General features: G+C 36.2%; 1 protein-coding gene across 9 annotated transcripts in view; it reads left to right on the top strand.

Annotated features, from left to right (window-relative positions):
- Positions 1 to 25904, top strand: part of SLC24A2 (solute carrier family 24 member 2) — a 305116-nt gene that overhangs the window by 168464 nt on the left and 110748 nt on the right. The gene's annotated exons all lie outside the window — the stretch shown is intronic.

Here is a 25904-nt window from a genome sequence, read left to right as displayed (position 1 = left end):
CTTAACTTTTACAAATGTCTGGATGCTATATTTCCATTGGTTATAAAATAAAAATGATATTTTTCCTGACTTCTATGAAGAAAATCTCAAATGTACTCATGTTAGTTTTGATTTCAGGAGAAGCTCATTTTCACTGTTTCCCCCAAAAAAGTGTTTTAAAATACTCCTGAAAGTCAATATTTTGGCTTCCTCTGCCCAATCATGATAATGGAGAAACCCAAGTAGTGTAGTGGATAGACCATTGAGCCTGCAGTTAGGAATATCTGAGTTAAAATTCAGCCTCCTGTGACCCTGGGCAAGTCACTTAATCTATCCAAATCAGTTTCCTCAACTGTAAAATGTGAGTAATTGTTCCTTCTCTCAAAGTTATTGTGAGATTCAAATTGTATTATTTAGAAGGTGCTTAAGATAGTAACTTGCACAGAGTAGGGGCTTAATAAATGTTTATTTCCTTCCCTCCTAAGGTAATATGAAATACCTAGTTTTCATTTCTGTCAAATATTTAAACAGCTCATAAACTGATCAAAACCAGATAAACAGCTCATATATATGTAACACTTTAAAATTTATAAAGTACTTTCCTCACAACAGACTATGAAACAGGTTGCATGAGTATTATCTCACACACACACACACACACACATACACACACACACATACACATGAACAAACACACTTAACAGGTGAACAAACTAAGAAGAAAAGAGAAATAGTTTGCTAAGATCAAACATCAAAGTCAAGGTCAAATCTGGTGCTCCTGATTTCAGATACTGAACTCATTCCACTGCCAAACTCTGATCATCAAGAACCAAAGTCTTCAAAGGATGAAAATAGAATAAATAAAATTTAAAAGCCACCACATAATCATGTGTGTGGAGATGGCAGAAATATTGATGTCTAGAAGAGGAGGAAATGTTGTTCATGTCAATCATAAAGGCAGAGCTAAATAGCTCCTTTCCTTCGGGGACTTTAAATCATTACTTCTCAATTTCAAAGTTAAAGATGGGGAAAATTGAATTTCTAGATCTTTATATTACAAACATCACAAATACTTTCACTTTTGTCATAATGGGACTGAGAAGGTGCTTGCTAAGGTAAATGGTTTCCATGTGAGGAAAATTATCTAAAAGGATGACAAATAATTTCACTTTGAAGTTGAGGTTACTTGGGTGGTGGGCCCCAAATTGATTTTGATGACATTCCAACTTGAAGCATAACAGAAAGAACCCACTAAAATAAACAAGCAATGAAACTACATTAAATTGGTAGATTTTCTTTCTGTATACTTCAAGACAAAGGGAAGCTATTGTGTGCCTAGATAGAAAACAGAGATGCTAGCAATTGTTAGAGGTGAAGGACACTTTCTATCCTTCTGTGAGGTCAAACCAGATGCTTAGATCAAATGAATATTTGAGTATTTATTTAATTATACTAAATTTTACCCCAAAGAATGGATATGTAGACCTCAATGTCTTTAAAAACACCTCTGAGTTCATACTAATTGAATGTGAGGTCTTAGGAATTTTGGATTAAGTCCTTTCACCTGGTTGAATACAGATTGTATTTATTGCGCTTTTTGATGATAATTTTATCCAATGCATGTGAAAGAATACTCTTGGGTTGGTTCACAAGGAGATTTTTTCCCAGCTGTGATTTGTGATGCACCCGCTCCTATAAAATGACAGCATTACAAATATGTTTCTAAACTGAATGCACATCATTTCTCTAAAGGTATCACCACCATCAGATCTATCAAATGAAGCTTCCTCATGCCTATACTCACCCTAGCATCCAATTTAATAAATATTTATTAAGTGGAAGGGCACTACTGAAGGGAGGGGGGAGCATAAAGGTGAATAAAACATTTTTCATAACATCTCAAAAATTTGTTATCTAAACAGGAAAATAAAACAGCTATAAAAAGAGCTATCATACTGAGCAGAATATAATAAATACTTAAAAATACAAAGCTGAGAGGAATCAGGGAATGGTGTGGAAGGTGTGATAGCTGAAGCTAGCCAGTCTTCCCAGTATTGGAGAAATATAGGTCTCAAGGCCCTCTTCTATAAATGAAGAGGTAGGAATAAATGATCTCTAAAGCCCTAATAGCTCTAAAATCTATGATTTTATTAAATAGAGCCTCTACCATAATTCTGTAATGACCAGTATTTAGGTCCCATATTTAATTATCCTTAAGAACCTACTAAGTTGCCATGGCTGCATTGGGAGTTTTTCTTTATAATATTGGTTAAGACTTGTACTTGAATTATTTAGAACCAATCTAAATAGTTTCAGCTATTGGCTTCATAACTCCAAAGCACAAAACAAATTGGATCCAAATACTCAAACAGATCTCTGATCTCATCACTTTGGAAGTTCCCTCCAAATATGCATATTGGGTTTTTTAAATGGTAACATCCTCCCACATACATCTTATGCAACTCTTATCCTTGTAGTCCCATAAATTCAACTTGTGGGAGCTACCAAATGTTCCATAGGCCTTCTTAGCTTTCTCTTGATATCATGAAAGTATCAGTGATGCACTTTGGTTGTCCAACTGTCTATGTTGACTCATTTCAATTACATCCAAATCTTTGTCACTCATTTGGGGGTTTTGTTGGCAAAGAGACCAGAGTGGTTTGCTATTTCTTCTCCAAGTCATATTACAGTTAAGGAAACTGAGACAATCAGGGTGAAGTAACTTGTCCAGGGTCATAAAGCTAATAAGTGTCTAAGGTCAGATTTGAACTCAGACAGTGGAGCCTTCCTGAGTTCTCCAGGAATATATCCTGAGCACTCTATCCACTGGGCCATCTGGCTGCCCATTTTCTCCTTGTATTCACATGTATACTTATGCAAACAAATATATACATATAATTGCATATAGATATAGATATGCACACCTATATACATAAGTATTTGTGTATTTACAAATACACCTATATACATATGCATGTATGTCTACATGAATGTATGGATATATATATATATATGTACATGTGTATATCCACTTGGTTTTTATTATGTGGTTGGTGAGACCAAACTGTTTTGAGCGATTACAGATTTCATCCAAGAGGTTCTGCTAAAAGCACAAAATCATCCACAAACAGAAGCTTCTGGAGGAACTTACCATCCACAAAGAAACCCCCCTCAACTTGGACTTTACTCTGACCTTCTCTATCACAGCATCAAACACCTTGTGTGTCTCTGTGTCTTATAAGCTGTATTTGATTATTGAAGAGGTATATTGATTAATGCTAATTTTTAGATAAATATTTCAAGAAACCTTAAATGATTTTCATATTTGGATAGGAGACACCTTGATATGAAAAAAATTGTTCTACCTATTCAAATATGGGTTCATTTTGTTTGTACTCAACAAACAATAAATGCAATGAATTTCTCCACATATCATAGTTAATCTTGAAATGGTAAATATGTGGTCTATCGCTGAGTATCACTTGTGAAAATCTATTTATCTCTATCTTTATTCATGTATAAGTGATTCCCATGAAGATTTTGTGCAAAAATGAGTTATTGGTGTTATCAAGATTTTTTAGACCTTTAATATTCTCCCCTCCTTCAGAGGATTATTTTATACATCCTCCAATACACTGTTTAACATAGATTTGTTTTCTATGTAATTAGTCCAGTCTTTATTCTCTTTATTGGTCATTTCTTTCTTCTCTATAAGCACTTTTCAGAGTTGTAATATTTAGTATCCAAATTTCATTCTTCTTGATGGAGAAAATTATTTGCTATAGCAAATTTTACAAATCTTTCCTTTTTCTTCTTTTTTTAATCTATTTTCATCCTTAAATGTCCTTGGGAAGACTTTGCTTGGTAGGTGTCTTGCCAAGTATTCTTTAGATTGCTTTTCTCCTCCACTGTTTCTCTTTGCTTTACGAGGAATTGCTCATAATTATCTACCATCCTTCTTTGTAATATTTTACAAACAAGTTTATATTCTAATGCAGTGTCATATTTGGCAGACATTCCCCTCCATTTGGCAAGTAAGTCAGATGTTTGCTGACTCAAACACTTTCTGGGTTCTTTTGGGTCTCTATGTAGCAATTAGCTGACCTTAGCTAATCTGGATAAAATCATTAGAGTCAGTATTGATATCATTTCTATTGTCCATTTTCCATTTTTGATTGTCAATTACTTGTTAAGATAGTTCAAGGTTAAGTTCTGTACGCCAAACCCTTTTCTCATCACTTTTCCTTTCACTAATTTTGAATCTTAGCTCTGACAAGTTGATGATAAGACTATATACAGATAGCTGACTCAGGCAAAACTCCTACATCAATTACAAATCTTTTCTATTCTTTTTCCCAATCTCTTCTTTCTTCATGCTTTTAATTTGCCATGTCCAAAACCTACTAATATTTTTCTCAAAAAATTCATAATCCAAAAGGGTGATGCTTCTGTATGCAAGTCTTTGACCTCTTTACATTCATTCTGACTGAACCATAATTTCCCATATATGTCTCATCTTTCTCACTTTGTCACACCTTTGTATTAAAGTTCCCAAGTAGTAGAATATATGTTGATTTAATTTAGAGCATCTCATGAAGTTCTTTATAGAATTTTCCTATCCCCTTATTCTCTGCTATATACTAGCAAAAATAAAAAGCTGTGATTATTTTCATTATTTTGCTAATTTTTTTACAAATACCTAGCATTAGTACTGCAATATGTGATGATCAAATGTCCCTTAAAATGTTTCTTGTTCTTTCAGAATGTGATAAAACTTATTTTAACAAATCTTTTCTTTACCTCTTTGTAAAGAGTACTTGTGAACCACCCTATTTTCTTCTGATTTTACTTAAAGACAGAACATCAAAATTAATAGAAATCAGCTCATCCAGTGTTGCTAGATTTGACAACTTGATCTATTCATTGGAAATTATTCAGATTCAAATATTCTAATTACTCTCTCCAGTATTCAATTCTTCTTCTTCTATGTATCATGTCCATCAATGGTAGATTATTCCCAAGAATCTTATGCTTAGGAAGAAATATTCATTCTATTCTTAATATTGGCAACACTTGTGAGGATTAGTTTATGAGAGACTCAGTCAGAGAAACTACAAAGTAGCAGTGCAAATTCCAGTCATAAAAGTATACATGGTTTCCTTCTTCTAGTGACTACTTTCCTGCTTTTAGAATAATAATACCTCAAGTTTCTAGAGCACTTTAATGTTATAAAGTGTTTTTCTTCATGGCAACCGTGTGTGATTGTTACTGCAAGGATTATTATAATCATTATACATATGGGAAAACTAGGGAGTGTTAGCATAGTTATTTATCTGACAATTCAAGCTTAAATCTAAGTATTTTTCCCCTGGTTAGATGGCACAGTGAATAAAGTGCCCAGTCTGGAGCTACAAAAACCAGAATTCAAATTTGACCTCAGACACTTTTTAGCTGTGTGTCTCTGGGCAAGTCATTTAAACATGTTTGCCTCAGTATCCTCATCTGTAAAATGAGTTGGAGAAGGAATGGGCAAAAGAGATGAACACAATTCAGCTGATTACCTTTTCCTTCCTAAATTTCCTTGAGGGTTTTTCTAACAACTATCTTCTTTTGTTTTTCTTTTTTCATTATTCAGTGAGTCAGTCACAATGTCTTCAATTTTTCTTCTTTTCATTTTGTTTGCTTTTTAAGGAGAGGTCTGTTTATTATTTTTAAAAACTCTGATCTCTTTCTCTAATATGATTACTGGACTAATCTTTCTTTCCTTAGCTCAGCAAAAATTATCATGAATGGCAGAATTTTTAATTACAGTTTCAGCATTTAAAGAGTGTTACTCTTCTTTCTATGATGAGAGGGCAATAAATAGCAGAGCTTAATTTATTTCACTTTTCAAATTCTAGCTCAGATCTGTGATACATAGATTACAAGAAGTCAATTAACATTGTAGAAGGAAAAATTCATTTGGATTACACTGGCAAAAATTTGGAAACTCAATTACTGATTTTTTTTAAATTTCATTTTCAAAAAGACCATGGTGGGGCAAGCAGTAGGGAATAATTAAGAGGGAATAGTTATTTCATCCTTTATCCTAATCAAGAATCTTTACTTCACCTCAAAGTCACCACCTATTTAATCTAAGACACACAGTCAATCATTGTGGAGCTGCCTCTGACTTTTGACTTCCTTTTTAGCATCCTAAAGTCATGCTACATTTTAGAGCCAAATTTAAAGCTGGAAGATATATTACAGATCAGCTTGTCCAACCTTCTAACTTTGCAAAATTGAAACTTGAGGCATAAGTTTTGTCAATCTGGGGAAGCCTAGCAGAGATGAGTTAGTCAACAATACCATCTCATATGGAAATTTTAAAATAGGAGTAATCCAAGTGACAATAAAAACTTAGATAAAATAAATAGAATTTTATACCTTTTAATCCTTTTATGTTCCCTCTCATTTTATAAAGGTTTTTATTTGTTTTAGATAGAGATGTAAGTCTGAAATAAAATGAAACACTGGTGTGATGTGCATTTTATCATCTTAATTTGTCTTTTTTCCATTTTTATTTTGTTCTCCTGCCATCAACCACTTCTTACTTCCCACATTATCTTTCTTTTTTCCCTCCTGTGGCATCTGCTGTTTTTGTTTTGCTTCTTTTCCACCCCCTTAGGATGTCTTCTCTGTCTGCTTTTTCCAGACTATTTACTGTCCAGGTGCACAACAGTGAAGGAATCCACCTGGGGGTAACAGCTCCAGCTGTGAGCACACACTGTGGCCCTATTCAATGTGGCACTAATTCCCTCTGACTGACAGAAACCACTGAATCCATCCAAGCTGCAAGACGGTATCTGGGAGAGCATCCAAAATGTGGCCTCCATTTTCTTACTAGCATTTTCATGCTCCAGCTCCAAAATGTAGCATTCATTTTATATTGCATTTTCTGAACCTTTCCTTTGTAGTAGTAATGCTGAAGACGTAGCACCCCACTTAGGAGATTCTCACCAATGGCATTTCATACTTATGGGTTGCATCTCCAGAGATTAGGGGTTCCATCCATCTCAAAGGTTCTTGCCATCTTCTTGGTGCACTATAGATCACAAACTGCCAAAGACGTTCTTCCATCATCAGGCAGTCAACCGACACAATTGTCTCTTAGAAAGTCTTAGTAAGATGATATAGTGAACACTCTAGTGCAAAACATTCCCCACTAAAAATCTAGCCCATTCTGTCCCAAAAAGTACACACACAGAATCTGTAGGAAGGGTGAGTACAAAAATGCTAGTGATCTATGAAAATAGTTAAATATTTGGCCATGTCAACTTACATCTCCTGACATTATAGGGTCTAGAATTCCTTTCTGTCTTCATAGAGTTCTCAGGCAACACCATGGTTGATATAGCATCTGTACTGAGTATGGTCACTATTCAGTATGATTTCCAAATCAGTCTGGTACTAGTATGACTTAAACTCATTGAACATAGTATCTCTGCTAGATTCCTCTAATTTTACTACTGAGGTTCCACTAGCAGATGTAGTTGTTTTGCACTCCAAAGTCAGTCTTAATCCTCCATTAGGGTAATTGTTTTAGAAAAAAGCAAAAAAATACAAAACAAAAATCCAGAGACCTGCTGCCAAGGACAAGTAAAAGTCTTTCCATTTCTGCTCCCTCAGGGCCTGGGCTCTGATACTTGCCATCTTCCTTTTTTTGAGAGGTGAGAGGGAAGGAAATTAGCTGTTCCATTCAAGAATTCTACCTATGCACATCTTCATTCCTTCATTGAGAGACCATACCCTAATCACGCCTATCCAGTATATTTCTCAAATCTTCAATCTTGGCCAAAACTAGGCAATGGATATTCATACATTGCTCACCAAATACTTCTAAGGTTCAGGGTTTCCCAGTGTTGTTTGTTTAACTCTTAGGTTCTCCAGATGGTCTATTCAAATGAGTAACTGGACAAAAAAGTGGCAAAATTCATTCTTTCTGTTCTTTTTTTCCACATGTAAATTTCCTATTTAGAGCCCTATAACCTCTATGAGATTTAGAATTCTCTATTCATATCAGAAAGAGGGTTTGCTCTCTTCAAATAGCAAAAGGAATGTTCAGGGATTCACCATGACATTTATTTCATTGTTCTTGTTACTTACCTGCTTCTGACCTGCAAATTTTCTAAAGTCTGAAAGGGACATACCCTTATATAAATGGAAGAATTGGATCTCTCTCAGTAGTAGGAGCAAGCATTTTCCCCTTTCTTCTCAAATGAACTTTTTTCTTCCTTCCAGGGTGGTCCCTGAAAAATAGTATATACAGATTTGATAGAAATATTAGGAATCATAAAATAAAAGAAGAGAGAACTAGATTTAGGCTTGCTAAAATATAATTAAATAAAAGTAATTGTGCATACAATCTGTAAAAATGTGATGTTTTGAGAACAAATATATATGTTTACGATGTCTTCTATTTTGGAATTTTAATTCTGCTATTAAATGTATAGTGTTGATAGTAGTATAATGAGAATGGTTCTCCAATTGCCTTGTTCAAATCTGTCTTATTGCTTTATAGGGGCAGCAATGTTTGCTGAACTAGTCAGCCCTCAATCAAAGTAATCAGTCCTGTAATTCCACACACACTAACCTTTCCATAAACTGGGTTACCTTAGGATTCAGTTCTCTTATGGTGTAAATTTCTACCCATTTCTTTGGAATCTGACCTCCTTTTAAACTGATCAAACAGCAGCAATAAAATATTCTTATCTAATCCACCCAGCTGTGATTCCCACAGGGTTACTGCCTCATGTTGATACCTAGAGAAACCTCAATGGATGTATTCTCTCTACTATGTTGCTTGCCCTTCATTCTCAGAGGACATCAGGGATGTGATGCATGACATGCAAATGAATTGGATTTAAGTGAGGAAGGGCTATGCAAAGTCATCAGCCTCACTTTCTCTGCTGTGAGACACCTGGGTCTAGTGGCCAGATATGGATCAGGATGACTGGATGAGTCGTGACCCTGGATGCAGTGGGAAATCTTGTCTTAAAAACCTTTAAATGTCTTTAAAAGTGAAAAGGTTCACTATGACTGAGGCAATGCTCAAATAGAAAGCTGTTCAAATAAATGAATAATGCTCTCTCTCCTTTGAATATAGACCCACAGCCAGAAATCTTGTTCTGGCAGAAATAGCAGTTTAAATACTTACCTATCTTGTACTTTCCTAATAGTATCCTCTCCAACAGAAGGGAGATACACATAATACCCTATCCAAACATTGGCTCAAACAGTTTAAAAGGATTTTTGATCAGCATCTTTATCACATTTTCCTGGCTTAAGAAAACAAAGTAAACTTTTAAAAACTTAACCAAGCCCTTAGGGAAGCATCTTATTCAGAGCAGGATCAGTTTGGGCAGAAAACTGACTGATATTAAACTATTAGGTGATGATCATGGTGATGATAAATATGATTAATTCTCTTCTTATACCTGGCAGGTCTGTTATAAGAAAATCAAACATAAGCCATAAAATACTCTTTAAATGTGAACTGTTATAATTTTTCATTATTACTACCACTATAAACAAGAATTGAAACTAAAATTATGAAGCTATATATATAAAATAGTATACTTTTGACATTGAAACTTTAAAAATTTTGTAAAAAGGTTCACTAGTTTGCTCATACAATACTTACTATAGATATGTCTAAGACAAGAGTTGTGTTGTCTTAAAAGTTTCTTTGGTATGACTGGATAGTAGTAAAGATGCAATAGAATGTAGTTATTTTTTTTCATTTTCCAAGTTCCAAGTATGAAAATTCTATTGACCAATTCAGATGAACAACTTACCTGTAATATATGGTCTAAGAGAGTTGTCTCCCAGGGGTCCAAGGGGTTAAAAAATTCTCTCCCAGTCACACAGAGAGTATGTATTAAAGTCAGATCTTGAACTCAGATTTTCTTGGTTTTCTGAAATATAAAATTTTAAAGCTAGAAAAGGCCTAGTTCATCTCCTTCAGTCTCTTCAATTTTTAAATGAGGAAATTAAACCCCAAGGAGATAAAATAACTTGTGTTATGTAACACTGACAATTTGTTGTACTGGATCTTACTTTCCCCAAATCCTCATCCATACTTTTCATTGCACTCTGATGCTTGAATGTTAGCCTCACATCAAAAGAAATAGGCATTCTAATCCTAAGCATTTTTACATATAGTAACTTATTTTGTCTCCCTAATCAAATTATAACCTCTCAAGTGCTCTGACTCTTTATTCTATCAAATATGATTAAGCATCCCAGCAGCATGGCATAATGAAGAGGGGGACTGGATTTAGAGAATCAAGGAATCTGTGTTTGATTCCAGGTTCTGCTACTAAATAACTATGTCAGCTGGAATAAGTCACCTTCCCCAGACCTCAGTCTCCTTGTCCATAAAATGAGTGGGTTGAACCAGATAATTTCCCATACCAATCCTGTGATCCTATGGATACTTCCTTGTGATTTTGTGAACATAAAATTATATATTTGTCAAAACACTCAGGTCTTTGTAGGAAAACTAGCATATAAATATAAGGCAGTTTAATTTTCCTCTTTTTAAGGAAAAAAGATCCAGACTAACAAAGCATTAAAGAAAACTTTTCATCACATTTTATGTATTTTTTTAACAACTGAATCAAACATATACTCCCACTGTTTTCAACAGACTATCACAAATACCCTTGAGAAAAAGGGAAACCTTTAAACTATACTTAGTTTCACTATTTGTGTGTGTGTGTGTGTGTGTGTGTTCATTATCTTAAGTTGTAAAGTTTTCTTTTTGAAACAAGTATGCATTATCTCCAACTCTTCCCCCCCAAAAAACACACCAGAAATAAAGGCACTAAAAAAGCAACCAGATCACAGATTTGTCCTCTTTTGATCAAACAGAAGAAGGAAAAATAATGTGGAATATACCTTTAGTCATCTTGTTACAGGACAAAGATCAATAACTACTGTAGTCTAGGATATCACTAAGCAACATCATAGAGGGAACAAGGCTGCAAATGAGGTGTCAGGTTTATAAGGAGCCAGAGTATCTGAAAACACACAGGCATTTCATTACAAACCATCTGGTTGATCAATAGTAATGACCATACATTATTATTCAGTGTTCTCTTATGAAAATCTTTGCATAATTAAGTCTGCATCTCATTCTATGATCTCAGGCTAGCGATCAGGAACACAATATATTTTCTGTAAGCTACATATTTCACAGCAAGAGATCCAGCTGTACTTGATAGAACATTTTAGACATACTGGGAAGTTTCCATTCCCACCCAGTTCCAAATTTTCAGTTATTTTTTAAGTAAGGCTAGATTTTGAGTGAAATAGGCACAAATTATGGAAAATGAAAGTGATAGATGCTTACATAGTTATACCAAGACACAAACTCCTGACAGGTGCTTTGAATAATCCAGAAGACTTGCATCTGTGACAACACAAAATAAGTTAGATACAGTCTCAATATTGACAGGGTGTTTAAAAAAGGGAAACTAAGGGAGGTGTCCCTGAAATCTTCAGAGAAATCAGGAACACAATCTAATTCTCAGAAGCCCAGAATCCTTAATCCTCAGAAAGATGCTATCTTACCTATTCCTTATCTGTTCCACCCAGCTCGCCTGTGCCTGCTTCCAGAGGAGTCTAAAATAGTTTGACTGATGGCATTATTCTGGTAAATCTGTCTCATCTATCCTCTAGTTTAACAAAAATATAGCTGTGTACTCTCCTTCAATTAAGCATTTATTAAGTGGGTGTTCTGTGCCAAGCCCTATCCTCAGAACTAGAGATATAAAAAGAAGCAAAAGACAGCCCCTGTCTGCAAGGAGCCTAAAATCTAATGGGGCAGACAACAGTTTACAGTCTAAAATGTCATACATCAAAACGATAGATGAGGAAATGGAAGATGGATGTGTTGAGTTCAAAAGAATGAAGGAAGGAAACTAAAACTTGTATGAAACAGGGAATATGGTTTTCATCAACAAGTATATTTAAAGGGCAGCTAGGTGGCACAGAGAATAGTGCATGGGCCCTGGAGTCAGGAGGACCCAACCTCAGACACTTAGTAATTGCCTGGCTGGGTTAACCTGTGCAAGTCACTTAACCCCATTGCCTTGCAAAAAAACAAAAACAAGTATATTTAAAGAAACAATAAAAAAATGAAAACTAAGTAACAGCAAAACTAAGTAAAAGCAGCTAGAACTGTGTTTTCTTTCCCAAATACTATCAAAAGTTAACTAGGTGATGTAGTGGATAGAACCTTGGAGTCAGGAGGACCAGAGTTTGAATCCAACTTCAGATACTTGACACTTAATAGCTGTGTGAACTTGGACAAGTCACCTAACCCTGATTGCCTCACAGCCAGGGTCATCTCCAGTTCTCCTGATTTATATCTGACCCCTGGACACAGATGCTTCTGCACAAGAAAGTAAGGCTGATGACTTAGGACAGCAGCCCCTCACTCAAATCCAATTCATATGCATATCATAGCATCACCTCTCTAATGTCATGGTTCTCTTCAAGAATGGATAAACATCATGATCATCAAAAGCTATAAGCTACCAAGAAAAACACTAAAATTGGTCTATTGGCAGTTATTTTCATCAGAGATATCAAACTTGCAGTCTGCTGGACAAGCATTTGCAAGTGTGGGCTGAACCACATTAAAATGAATTGGGAGAGGCAGCTAGGTGGCGGTGGATAGAGCACTGGTCCTGGAGTCAGGAATACCTGGGTTCAAATCTGACCTCAGTCACTTAATAATTACCTAGCTGTGTGGCCTTGGGCAAGTCATTTAACCCCATTTGCCTTGCAAAAAAATACCTAGAAAAATGTAATTGGGAAATGTTTAACAAAATAAATAAAAATACACTACAACATAGTATATTTTAATTTTAATTTGTTGTTTTCTATGTCAACATCCCCCACTAGGATCTGTTTCTATTTTAGTTTGACATCACTGATTTTCATATACTTCTGCATCAGAGGCATTTCCATTTCTTTCCATCTCCCAGTCTCTTCTCCATAGGAACTTTGAGCTTTGTCCCTGAAAACACCCTGGGCCATGATGAGTGAGTTTTTACCTTATCTTGCCCAAAATCTGGCCATTTAGATCCCTTCATGCTCATCTTCATATCATGCTACAACTACATTAGCCATCATCTCCTCCCCACAAGAACCTTGGACTCAGCCCCTGGATCAATCCCAGTCTCTAATGGGTGACCATATGCCTAATTTTGTCCAGGACATCCTGCCCAGGCATCCACACCACCTGCTATCCATCTCCTCTCTGTTACCATCCTGTAGCCACCATCTCCTCAGCTTCTAGCTCCTTTTTATTATTACTTGCCCTTCTATAGAATTCTATCAGGTCTATCTTACTTATTTGTATAATATCCCAGTGATTGGCATAAAATAACTCCTTTATACCAGCTCTATCCAGCTAGCCATTTATCAAACCAACTATCCACCTCCCTCACCATTAGCCATCCAAGCCCTGATAAGGTGGAAAGAATACTTTATTGAATCCTAACTTTTCTACTTATCAACACAGGTACAGGTACCCTTCACAAGTTCTACCCACAAAAAAGCTCCCCCAGATTCAAAGTAGCAAAGCATATTTAAGGTCAACACCATAGCTCTTAAACTCTCTTGATGTTTATTTTACCAACCAGAAGAAACATTCTTTCAAAGGAGATTTGCAATTAAACATGTAGCAAAATAAATATGGGGAGTGGATCACACAAGATATTCTCCACTACAGATTACCACAGCACTAACTGGAGGAATACAAATGCCCAGTATAAAAAGACATATAGAGAAGATAAACCTGTGCCCAAGATAATTCCAGCTCCTTAAATCAGTAAAAGCCTCTCTAATTCTGCTTCTTCAAAGTCTTGACTTTAAGGCCTTTTATCTTCTAAAAGAAAAATTGAAGTTCATCCCAGAAAACTAATACCCTTAATTTTAGCTTTTTCTTTTGGTTCCCTTTAGTGAAAGGCAGAATTCTAACAGTATTTGTACCATATACTCCCCAAATGTTCAACTATGTAGTCAATATACTTTCCAAATTCATGTATAAACCAGAAAGTGATTATTTCCCTAGTAGTTCACATAGCACTAAGATTCAGGATTCCCCGGTTTTGAACTTTAAATCTCTCCCACTCACCAGCATATAAATGGGTGAAACAGAATAATTCCGGAAGCAATCTGAAGCAAGGATAAGGTCATTACCACTTCTAACTAATTCAAGGTATTCCTGGTCCTTTTCATGAATAGATCAGGACTCTGAATGTTTGAATAAACTTTTTGCCCATATCCTTACGGTTTAAAAATATGGCCTTAGAGAGGGGAATATAGCCTTATAATCTCAGATTCTGAAATTCTACTTTCTGAGCATTATTTCCTATTTTCTACCTCTACCTCTGCCTTACTTCTAAACTTCTTCTTCTCTACAGTTTTTAGTCCTTTCCCCCCTTCTCTGTTCTCCCAAAGCATCACTTCTGCTCTGGCCTTGTTTTCTTCTCTTCACAGTTATGACCCTACTGTTGATTCTCCCCCTCCACCCTTAAGTTCCTTGTTCTCATGTTCTTTCATCATTCACCTTCTGCCAGTCCTCAATTGGGATCACTCCAACCATCCACCTTCTCTACTCCTACTCGTGGGCTGTAAGTACTAGTAGAGGAAGTTAGTTATAGGGCCGTACCAACTGGATACATGCCAAATTCATGTTATCTAACCTTCCTGCTTGTCTCCCTGCTACACTGCATTGTCTCATCTGCCTGTGCTCCATCTAGTCTTTCTGAACTCTATATATCACTTCCCTCTAAAACCATGCCAATTTTTTTATTCTTTTCTTCAAGTCCTTCAATTCTTAATTTTTCAACAATTTTGCCTCCTACTTTACTGAGGAAGCATGAGTTCTCTCATCTTCACTAGTTCATACTCAAAACATTCACCAGTAAAATTAATAAGCATTTTATTTATTGCACATTGTATGAAAAGCACTATACTAACTAGTGGGAAAACAAAAAAAGGTTAAAATAGCCCCTGCCACAAGAAACTTAGATTCTAATGGGGGGAAACAATATGCAAAATTAAGTATGCATAAAATACAGGGAAAATTGGAGCTAGGCCTCATGGAGAAGGATCTGATATTGAAGGGAACCAGAGATTTCTTATAGAAAGTTGGATTTTAGTTAAGAATTAAAGAAATGGGGTCAGCTAGGTGGCGTAGTGGATAAAGCACTGGCCCTGGAGTCAAGAGAATTGAATTGAAGAAACACAGGGAAACCAGGGGTCAGAGAAAAAAAGGATAAACATTCCAAGCATGGAATCAGGAGATATCATATTTTGTTCAAGGAAGAGCAAAGCAGCCAGGGTTAATGGATTATGTGGAGTGAACTATTTTACACACACACACACACACACACACACACACACACACACACAACCATGTTTTCCTCAATTTGTTCATTTACTCAGTCAAGTCAACCATGATATTTAACCTAACTTGTGCATTTTCCCAATTTTTGGAATTCTCTTCCTGTACTTCACTCCCTCAAAACTCAATTAAACCTCCACCATTCTGCATTAGCCCTTTCCTGATTCTCTACTGTATGGTGATATCAGATGTGGCATAAAACAGGGAGACACATGCTCACACACAGGTGTCAAAGTCCAAATGCAAGAGGGATTCCCTCTCATTGAAAAGACGCTCCTAAATCCCCCCTTTAAGTTTAATGCTAGGACCCCCCAAAAAAATTCAATATTTCAATGAGATCTTTAATTACTCAAAAGCATTGAACCTAATTGTCCACACCAGAAAAACAAAGTGGATGGAGAATAATTATTACTCATTATGACATGAAATTGCATTTGTGACCCATTGAATTTACCAGTAGTATAGAGTCATTGCTAGCAAGCACTAGATTTTGTTTTCCCTTGTTTGTATATCATTGTTGACAATTTGCCATGGTGTACTTATAAACCATATTTCTTTCTATTGTACTTTGAATTGCCTGAAATTTTAATTCTTAGATCCTATTGTTCCTTGACTTACTAGATGATATGCCATCAGCAGCAGACTACAGATGTTAAAATGTTGGTCCTCTGAAGAATAATTATACTTGCATACAATAAAATCACTACATATTTTTGCAGAAACTACCATCCCTAGGATCAGCTAGTTATACGTGAACAGAAAAGGAAGGAAACCAGTTAGATAAAGTTTAGCATTTAGGTTACCTGGATGTGACAAGAAAATCCATAAAATATTAACAGAGAGAGCACTGGGTAGATCCTGAATGGAAGATTTAAAGAAAGATAAGGAAAAAATGCAGGGGGTGAAAAAGTATAAATGAATTGACCAACCTATTTTATAAGGTAGCTACGTGGCCCAGAAGATTGAATGGAAGATTTAAAGAAAGATAAGGAAAAAATTTCAGGGGGTGAAAAAGTATAAATGAATTGACTAACCTATTTTATAAGGTAGCTACATGGCTCAGAAGATACAGCACTGGAGGCAGCTAGGTGGCACAGTGGATAGAGCACCAGCCCTGGAGTCAGGAGGACCTGAGTTCAAATCCTCAGATGCTTAATAATCACCTAGCTGTGTGGCCTTGGGCAAGTCACTTAACCCCATTGCCTTGCAAAAACCTAAAAAAAAAAGAAGATATAGCACTAGTCTGCAATCAAGAAGATGAGTTCAAACCCAACTTCAGATGCTTACTAGCTATATGATCATCAGCCTCCTTAACTAAAATGGGGAAATAGTTATAGTGAATGTAAAATAAGATCATATTTGCAAAATGCTTGGCAAACTTTGGAATGAAATATAAATGCTAGCTATTTTTACTATAAGGAACATGCACATCAATAAGGCAAGAATCTCTTAAAATACTAAAGTTTTCTAGTCCAAATCAAGTGCAGATAGAGACACCCCACATACATACACCTACAAGTGGTAACTCAAGCAATGAACTCAAGAATTTGGAGATCATCCTTTAAAATGGTTGCTGTTGCTTAATAATTTCAGTTGTATCCAGTTCTTTGTGACTCCATTTGGGGTTTTCTTGGCAAAGATAATGGAATGATTTGCCATTTCCTTCAGCTCATTTTGTAGATGAGGAAACTGAGGCAACCATAATTAAATGATTTTCCCATAATCACACAGTGTCTGAGGTCAGATTTGACCTCAGGAAAATGAGTCTTACTAACTCTAAGCCTAGCATTGAGCCACCAAGCTGCCCCTTCCTTTAAAATAGCCACCTTTTAAGCAAAGTAGTTTGTGGCTAGAAAAAAAATACAGGGGACAGGGTGTTATTAGTTAAAAGTTGTCTTCCACAAATTGCTTAACCTCATTTCCATATTGCCTTGATTATTCCTATTTTTCTGTATCAATTCCTAAATAAGGTTATCTTTAAATGTGTTGTCATTCAGCAGTCTTAATTGTCTATATGAAAATTTGAGACTATTACATTGGATCTATGATCTCAGCTGGATAAGTTCCCCTTCCAATTATGCAAGTGGCCATCTGCCCATACCAGTGAATCTTTCTTACCCTTGAATTCCCTAAAAAACTATCATGAAAGAGTGAGGTATACCCAATATACGGGAGACCTTCATCTCAACCTCTTGATCTAGCACAGATACCATTGGATGCTCTAAACTGGTGTTCTTTTCATGATTTCAAGTTTCTCTCTGAAGGAAAATAACAATCTTTAAGGTTAATTTTTTTTAATAATGCTTTATTACTATGAGTCATGGAACACTAGTCTCAGGAGAATTGAAGTTGAGGACTACCCAAAGAGCAATGAAGAAGTACATAGTGGGAGTAAGCATACAGCAGCACAAATTGTACAAGAAAATTTTATAAAGGATGGAATCAGAGAAATATAATGACTGGTTACAGCAAGAGCAATGATTGTCCCACCAATGGATGACATGCATTAGTTTTTAAATTTTTGTTTTTAAACCAAAAAGATACATATATAATCCATTGAAAATCCAATAGATTATAAATTCTAATGCATGAAATCAAACTTACAATGATTACTGGATTTTTTAATGAAAAAAATTATTTTCATCAATTGATGCTTTATTCTCAAAAATCAAACCTATCCTGATATACTTCACTGCCTCTAATTTGGTTTTAAATAGAACTGAATTCAATATAGATTCCTTTGTTGGCTTCCTTCTTTATGCATGAAAATCCTCTGTAGTCTGAAAATAACAGGAACATTCACAGGTGCTGCTTCTGTTTTTCATATTTATGCGGTGGTATTGGAGCCTGGAGGGTTTATAGTGAAGTGGTTTAAAGAATACTGAAAACTCAGAGGTGGCTGCTAAGAGAGGAGGAAAAGAAAGCCTAGCTGCATGGTCTCCCACTCAGTATGAGAGTGGGAAGTGAGAAACCTGAAGTCTGCTGTCAATTATCTATTAATCATGTGGTTTTCTGCAAGTTCTCCTACCTTATTTTTTCCTCTGAAATTCTGTTCTATAGCGAACAAATTCCCCTTTGTTTTAGACCTCTTCTCTTCACACTCCATTTATCTTCTAGCTTTCACTGAGACCTGGATTCCCTCTGACAATACTATCCCTGGATATTCTACCCTCTATTGGCAGTACTTTTACTCACACAGGTCCAGGATAAAGAATTGGGATTCTTCTTTTTCCTCAAATGCAACTTTAAGATTCTCCCTTTACCACTATTACTCAGCAACCTTTCCTCTTTTGAAATTCATAGCATTAAATTCTCCATCCAATTCAGATTTTGATGTCTACTGAATATTGGCTTTCTCTTCAATGTTTTCAGGAAGTCCTATAATTTTCAGGTGGCCCCTCCTCGATCTATTCTCGAGGTCAGTGGTTTTGTTGATGAGGTATTTTACATTTGCTTCTATTTTTTCTGTTTTTTGATTTTGTCTAACTGACTATTGCTGTCTCATGGAGTCATTAGTTTCTGTAGACCTTTTCCAATTGGTCAATTCTACTTTTGAAAGAGCTTTCCATTTGACCAATTGAGGTTTTAAGAGAATTAATTTCTTTTTGCATTTGCTCATTTGAGGATCTGAGAGAATTATTCTCATTTTGTAATTGTCCAATTGATGATCTGAGAGACTTATTCCCCTTTTGTGTTTGTCCAATTCTACTTTCTAAGGTTTTGTTTTCTTGTTGCAAGGTATTAATTGTCTCCCCAAAATTTTCCAGTTGATTTTTAAACTCCTTCCTTATTTCTTCAAGGAAGTCTTTCTGTGCTGGAGACCAGATTGTATTCTCCTCAGATGTTCCAGGTCTCTCTGGGTTGGGGTCTTTCCCTTCCAGGAATTTTTCTATGGATCCTCCTTTCCACTGAACCTTCTTCATTATGCTAAGACCTTGAGTTGGGGGGGGGGCTGGTTCACCTGGGCTTGGGATCGCTGAAGGCTTTACTGAGTGCAGTTTCCCTGGCTGGCCAGTAGGAGGTGCTGGTTGCCCTCTCTGGAGTATCTGTGACCTTGGTTGCCAGGCCTTCTCCCTTTGCTTGAGGGAGGGAATTGGAGCTATTGAATTCTTTTGCCTACAGTCAATGATGGGCTTTACCCAGGCCTGAGGTCATTCCTCAGCTGGGCTGGTTCTTCTGCTCACACACCTGGGCCTAAGGCAGAAGTAGTTTGCATTTGTTTGGGAGGAGGCCTCAGTGCAATGGAGGCGTGGACTCAGAGTTTCTCAGACTAGAGGAGCCCAGGGATGGCGTCCGCAGCTCTCCTGCACCAGACCTCTCCCCGCAGCCCCTTCCCCAAGCTCCAGGGGGGACAGCACCAACACCAGTGCCTCTGCTTCCCCGCGGACACAAGCCCTCTTCGTCCAGCCCCACCGCTGATCCAGCAGGTCCATCTCTCGGGCCCTCAGACTCCCGGTTCCAATTCAGCTGTTGATCTGGCTGATCCGGGGTTGATCTTCCCTCGGAGCCCAGACTCACCTGCCAGTACTCAGCCAAGGTTGCTGCAGGAGACAAATCCTGAGCTAGATTTTCCTCTCCTGGCTTTTCTTTCTGAGTTTCCTGGTTCGGATTTCTTTTTAAGAGGTTTGTTTCATGTGATAGATGGGGAAGAGATAAGGAGACTTTAGAACTGTGCCTGTCTTCTCTCCGCCATCTTAGCCGGAAGTCTGAATATTGGCTTTCTCAGCATCTGTCCATCATCTTTTCACCCTCCTCAACTCCCTAATACTAAGAAATTTCAATATCCCTCAAACTGTACTGACTCCTAATTCCTCAGTCTCTTTAAATCTCATGAACTACTCCTTCATTCTACCTCAGTCATACAGATATGGTCACACACTGGATCTCCCCATCAACCACAAGCATTCCACATCTCAACTTTTAAAATGTAACATTCTTTTATCTAACCATTATCACCTATTATTCCATCTCCCCTTATGCTTCATCTCTCCTAACCCATTCTTTGCCCACTGTGAAACTTCATCTCCGGCCACTACTCTTATTCCAAATTCACTTTCATCCTTTCAGATGCTATACCCTATGGTTAAGCAATTCAACTCCACATTGTCATTAGCTCTCATATTCCTTTCCCCCTTGACCTATCATACATTATCTTTTGCCAAACCTCATCCCCTGATTACTCACGTCTTCAGCCTCCTCTACTCCTCATTTGCTGCTGAACAGACCTGGAGGAAGTCCCACAATTTTGCTGACTGAATACTTCATAAAACCATGTTATCCAATTTCAACTGAGCCATAGCTACACAAGGGAATCCTTTTATTTTCCCATCTTATTCCCAAAAAAGGGTTTCCAAATCTTTTCTCCCAAAGCTATCTTCATCCCCTCTTCATCTCTTCTCTATGAACTAAGAACCTAACCTATTATTTTACTAAGAAAATTGAGGCTATTCTTCTCCCATTCTCTTCATCTAAAAAATATTTTACTTACCTCCCATACTTTCTCTTCCTTTTCCCCAGGTTATCACAGTGAGGTAGCCTTTTTCCTTGCCAAAATCAACCCTTCCACATTGGCCCTTGGTTTCATTCATTCCCTTGTTTTCCAGTATAGTACAACCTCAGTCATCCCATTAGTCTTTCTGAATCTTCAACATCTCTTCATCTATTGATTCTTTCCATACCATCTTCAGATTTCACATGTATTCTCCATGCTTAAAAAACCTTCACTAAGCCATAGATATCCCTCAAGCTATCACTCTATCTCTCTGCTCTCTCAGTCAAATTCCTGGAAAGAAATGTCTGTGCTCCCTGGTCTGGCCTGCTCCTTCTTTCCTCTCACTCCCTAACTCCTTGAAATCTGACTTTTGACCTTATGACTTGCTTATTTCAAAATTACCAGTTACCTCTTAATTGTCAAATCTGATTTTTTCATAACTAGTCCATATCAACCTGTTACATTTGACGCTGTTGATCATCCTCTCCTCCTGCATAGTTTCCTCTCTAGATTTCTATGATTATATTCTAGTTTTCCTCCTAACAGTCTAATCACTGTTTCTCAGCCTTCTTTACTAGTTCATAAAACAGATCCTGCCCTCTTATATGCAAGTGCTTCCAAAGAATATATTCTAAGATTTCTAGTCTTCTTTCCCTATATTCTTTGGTGACCCCATCGACTCCCACAGGTTTCATCATCACCCTCACATTTATATGTTCTGACATATAAATATAACAGAATATTACTTCAAGGGCAGCTTGGTCCAAGAGATAGAGTACAGGACTTGGGGTCAGAAAGTACTGGGTTTGAACCTCAACAAAACACTCTTTCTGAACCTCAGTTTCATCATGTGTAAAATGAAAGGGTTGGACTTAATAATATCTAAGATCCCATCCCATAAGAAACTATAAATATGAAGAATACAGGCAAACCTGAGAAAACATTTGAAATGTGAAATAAATACAAGGTGAAAATAAATGGAATCCAAAAAGCAATATTGAAATTAACAATAACCATATAAATGAAAAGAGCAAAATAACCAAAACTGAAACAATTCATTTAGTTCAGGTTTAGTTAATGTGTTCATTTTGTTGAACTGATATTTCTTTTTTGTTCTTTGATACAAGGGATGATAGGGTAGGGGAGGAGGCAGAGTTATATTTGGAAATGAAGGTAACATAAAAGCCAGAGATTTAAATAAAAATTTTAAAAGAAAGAAAGAAGTACTAAAGTGTCTAGAGAAGTGAAAAAATTAAATTGTAACACATTTACAAAATTAGAAAACTATTGTGGACCTACTTCCAGTATGATAGGAAGGAAAAGAGAAACATAATATATGTTTTTCACTACTCAAAATTTGATTTCAAGAACTTCCTTGCTCAGTTCTGCAGCCTGTCTTGACTCAGTCTATTCATAATAGATTTACCTGCCACAAGATTAAGCACAGAACTAATTGTTCAGAGGCAAATCAGAGATCTTCTGATGAATGTGGATTGATTTTGATAATAAAATATCAGAGTGGAAAAATAGTGCCTTGGAGACCCTCCAAATCTCCCTCCTTCCTAGTAACTCTTCTGAAATTTAATTAATGAATTCCATTTGAATCCTAATCCAGGTATGGAGAGGATGCTGAGAAAGGATTTCAATCTTCTTCTGAGAGGAGTTTGAAGATTTAGGGGACATATTCATCTGAGGAACTGAATTTTTGAGTTCATTCTCCATTCAGCAATGAGTGATCTTCCTAAAGCATGTCTGACCTCCCCCCATTCCCCATTACCTCCAGAATCAAATTAAACTCCATTTTAAAGCCCTTCATATATCCCTTCATAGCTCCCTTTCTATCTTAACATTTGTCTCATTTACTCTCCACATACTATAGAATCCTTCAATTGAATTCTTACTTCATCTCACAGCTTCATACCTAGACTGCTCTTTCCTTCTTTTCTCATCTTCCTGACTTCCTTCAGGCCTCAATTAAAATCTGACCTACTCACTGTTCTATCCACTACTCCCCCTCACAACTAGTCCCTTCCCTACTTCAAATTTACCCTGAATATATATCATATGAACATTTTGCTTCCATGTTGCTTCCTCTAATAGAACATGAGTCCTTTGGGGCAGGAAATGGTTTTTCTTTTCTGTCTAGTCTTTTAGCATAATTTCTGGCTTTATGCCTAATAAATGTTTATTGACTTGTTGAAGCCCTTTCTCAGCCTCATTCATCCTCAACTGTTTTTTATACATCAGTGCTGACAGCAAAAGCCTACATTCCCTGATATATCTTGACATGTAGGAATTTATCTAAGTGTGGGTTGCTAGCCATGAAAGTGGGTTGTTTGTGTATTTTATACTTTTCTTTAATAGCCTCTTGCTGCTCTTCTCTTTCCATAAGGCTTTGTTTCTTGTATCCGTGATACTCAGACTGAGGTACATATCCAAGGAAGAATATCATGTGAACTTGCTAAGTTGCAATGCCTACTTTTACAAACCATGACCTTCCAGATTAAACTGCCTTCTAGTTGCTGAAGTGCTCTGCTATTGATTGTGGTAACCATTCTTAACAGTCCTTTTCTATCCCTTTTACTTTTTCTTCAATCAGCAGCAGACATTATTCTACTCATGGTGCTGTATCAGTGGTTGAATCTTTGGAATACAGTATTCCCTTTTCCTCCTTACTCTGTCTTCTAAATCTGATAAAGTCATAAAAATCTTGATCTTCCTGTTTTAAAAAATGCATAAGTTTGTGGGGCGGCTAGGTGGCGTAGTGGATAAAGCACCAGCCTTGGAGTCAGGAGTACCTGGGTACGAATCTGCTCTCAGACACTTAATAATTACCTAGCTGTGTGGCCTTGGGCAAACCACTTAACCCCATTTGCCTTGCAAAAACCTAAATACATACATACATATACATATATATATATATGTGTGTGTGTATATATATATATATGTATATATATATATATATATATACATCCCCTTCTGATTCACATATAAGATGAATTCTCCTTCCAAATTCTTCTATTCTCTTTTTATAAATAACCCAAGTGATCATAGTAGAAGCATTGGTTAACTCCAATCTCACTAAGTTTAATTATCTCCATAATGTCAAGATTCTTTTTCATTTGGTACAAGTAAACTATTAATGTTCTGACTTGCTCATCTAGAAGAACATTTAAAGAATTAAATATCATCTCTAATAAACAGCTATCTTTATAGAATTACATATATAAGATCATATATGAATAGGTAAAATATACCTATGAATTCACCTATATATAGGTAAAAAATATCTAAAATGTACCAATAAATATGATTACATCAATGTAGAAATTCCTACTGTATCCCTCTGCCTATCATTAAATGATATAATAGATAATCTTAGGGAATCCTCTCAGGCATTAAGAGGTTACCCAGAATGTAACAGCAAACATCAAAGGAAGGATTTGAACTCATCTTTCATAGTTTAAGTCTGCCTACTACACTATAATATCTCATTATTATAAAACTTATGTGTGACCCCTGCTAAACAAGCACTGTAAAGGCACATCCACAGAAATTTTGTTTATTGATGATTTACCATTAAGAGAGAAGAAATAGACTTTGGGGGACTTTCAATTAACTATCATCTTTGTAGAAATCTGTTAAAGGTACTTTGTGAAGACCAGAAAATTATTTCCTGTTGAGATTTGGAGAGTAAATTGTTATGGAGAAAGAGTTTGCAAGATACTAAGGTCAACTGTCATGGAAAAAGTCTATGAGGAACTTAAATGGTTAATTGTCATCTTTGAGGAAGTCTGAGGAGATGAGAAAATTGAGTTTAAATATCATCTTAAAGAGGAAATGAATGAGCAGGACTGTCTTTTATCCCTAATGAGAACTGAACTAAGTTAGCTCTTATTCTTGGAAGAGATATTTTCAAGAAAATTACTGAGACTTTAATTGTCATTCCAAGACAACTTAACCATTGAACTACTGTGGACCAGTGTTTTGGAACATTGTTCAGTTGCAAATAATGGTGAGAGATGACTCTAAAAGTAACCACCTTCACAGCTGATACAGTGCTCAAGTAGTTACCCATATCTTTGTATCATTTGTTACTACTTGTAAATTAAAGAACCAGTAACACTAATATTTATGAGACTACTGTTTGAGAATAAAAAAGAAAAGAAAATTCTGTGAGCAAAGAAGTTTCCAATGATTTATTGGGATTTGGAGGCTCAGAGATAATTAATTAATTAATTAGTTAGTTAATGAGAGAGATTTTATATTTTTAGATCTTCCTAAAGTTTATTCCCATTTATACCCATTAGTATGAGAGAATTAATATGGTTAACAAGTCAAGTAGCTGACTGAGGAGTAAATATCTAATGTGTTCTCTTTGAGTGTACCTGAGGTATATCCTCACATCTCTATCTCATACTTGCAAAGGGATAAAAGGATTTCTAAGTTGGGTTTCCGAATTGTAGACCCATAGAATATTTTAAATGAGGAGTATTCATGTTATTGGTGACCCAGACTGCAGATAAGAGGAGTTTTTTCTTGTTTTGTTTTGTTTTGTTTGAGGAAATAGCTCAGAAGCTATACAGTGTGTATATTTGTGTATATATGTATGTGTATTCATACATTTATACATATATATGTGTGTGCACACATGTATTTGTGTGAAAATATTTTATAATAACATAAACATGTTCCTCAAGACATAATGGATAAAAGGCCAGCTCAACATCAGGATAACCTGACAAGTCCTACCTTTAACACATACTAACTTTGTGCCCCTGGGCAAGTCATTTAACTTCTCAGTATTCTAGACAATTCACTAACATTTTAAGATTCAGAACACATATTGATCTAAATTGGTAGAGGAAGTTTCCTCATACAAAGACTGACACATTGATGAATTCACAGGACTGAACAAAAAAAAAGTGTGGTGTGTGTGTATTATTTGTGAAGACATAGATTTACTAT

The sequence above is a fragment of the Macrotis lagotis genome, chromosome X (genome assembly GCF_037893015.1).
Source record: "Macrotis lagotis isolate mMagLag1 chromosome X, bilby.v1.9.chrom.fasta, whole genome shotgun sequence".
Classification (NCBI taxonomy): domain Eukaryota; kingdom Metazoa; phylum Chordata; class Mammalia; order Peramelemorphia; family Peramelidae; genus Macrotis; species Macrotis lagotis.
Note: the sequence above shows the minus strand (reverse complement) of the source record. Positions and strands in the feature narration are given on the sequence as shown.